A 1,910-nucleotide genomic window follows, 5' to 3' on the forward strand; every position below is an offset into this window, starting at 1 on the left:
AGTTTTTTTATATATCAGATATATCAGATAGTGGTTAACACACAGAAACACAACTGGCCAACCTGCAGAGAGTAAGAGGCTGCAGACTGCTTATTTCCAAATAGGACACCTATATCAAATTTCTCAGGGATCTCAAGACTCAGGGATAGTGCAGAAGAGGGGGCATAAAGATGTAAGAGCCAGAGTTGGTGGATGACTACAAGGAAGCAGAGTTTTCTAAACAGCTGATCAGAATTCATATGATCTCACAGGAGTGACAACAGCATGCCTAAGTCCCAACTAAGCTCAAGTCAGACAAAATTCCAGTATAGATGTGGGTAAGTGAGTAAAAAATCTCCAGCCATATCTGAGGAGAAACCCATGGCTGCTGGGATGGGGGAAATCAGTCTTGTTTAAGTTGAAACACTTGGTAGACTGTTCAGATTCCAGTGAATGAGCTTTCACCAAAGGGCATTTGGGGACACAAATTTGAATCTCTAGGTCTTTATATATTTTAGAGTACATGAAATTAGGTATGAGGTAGTAAAGGGATTTTCATATACATGAGGGGATCTAAACATGATCAAAACAAATGAAATTCACAAAAAATCAATTAAAAAAGTTAAAAAAATTTCTCAACTCTCAGCATATCAATGGGACAATTAGCAAAATATTTAGACATGCAAAGAGTAAAACTACAATATAAAAAACTATTAGATTATGTGTTTTTCATCATAAACTTAGAACATGAAAATATTACTATATTCTTCAAAATCATTATATTTTAACTAACGGAATCTGATTTTGTTCCTCTAGCCTGGTTCTCAGTCAATTATGGGCTTAAGCCTCTTTTTTAAAAACAGGTTTTTGTAGGCATACCCATGGGAACTAAAAGATGATGCTTTTGGCTAATATTTGAGCTTATTAATATAATTTAAAAATATATCTAGAGAACAGGACTTTCATGTAATTCCTGGCTGAAGTTCAAGAAAAACCTTGGATCCATTTTTTAGCCACCTGAATATGAATGTGATGAATAAGGTCTGACTCGCTTGTGTGTACTGTAATCCACTGAACTAATTCCGTAATCCCAACATACATCTCATCCCAAAGATCTATGAGGGCTGCCTAGACCACATGAATTGGTTGGCCCTTGGCATAAAACTGTCTCTTTCTCTGACCTGAACTGCATCTATTTAATTCATATCAAGCTGGATCTGGCTGGAAGGAGTAGAGCAAGCAGATGGTATAATCTATGCCTAATGTTTCAGAATGTTTGCTGGAACATTCTTACTGTGATGCATTTTTAGAGCCAGAAATGGTCATATGCTTTGGACTGAGCTTCTGGCTGTGCTGTGTGTATCCTTAGCTTCCTTAGCTTTCTTCTCACTCTTTAGCATTTAAGCCTCATTTGCCTAACCTCCATGGCATGTTCATTTTGTACACACAAAAGTGAACTCATCAAGAAAATTTTCCATGCAGTTCCCATGCATCCAGAACCATACAAAAAAATAACAAAACTTTGCACAGAAAAGGCAATCCTTAGAGACAGTGGTGTGAGTACCTTCAAGGCATCCTTTGGAGATTTACTTAAATAAACCATGGTCTTCAGTATTCTAGGCTTGTCTGTTTTCATTTTTAACTATTAATTGGAGAAATATAATTACTTGGGAACAAATTGCTATCCTTTCCAAAGACTCTCCATTTTTATCTCCTTTGTTTCCTAATGTTGTGTATTTAATCCAAGATCAGTCTACTTCTTTACAGACCTTCTTTAAGTCTATATATGCTGATTCTAGTTGAATTGTTTTTTATTTATACTCAGTGCTCACAGTCAATATCTTCACCACATTTTTAATATGTGTCTTTCAATACTTATCTTTTTTCTGTTTAGATAATGTAGCAAGTTTTCATTTTATATATAAATATAT

General features: G+C 35.3%; 1 pseudogene; it reads left to right on the plus strand.

Moving 5' to 3' along the window:
* The first annotated feature begins 311 nt into the window (after positions 1-311).
* The window catches only part of LOC103733438, a 4,583-nt pseudogene continuing 2,984 nt past the window's right edge, over positions 312-1,910 (plus strand).

This window comes from Nannospalax galili, unplaced genomic scaffold, assembly GCF_000622305.1.
Source record: "Nannospalax galili isolate Female #2095 unplaced genomic scaffold, S.galili_v1.0 scaffold293, whole genome shotgun sequence".
Lineage (NCBI taxonomy): Eukaryota > Metazoa > Chordata > Mammalia > Rodentia > Spalacidae > Nannospalax > Nannospalax galili.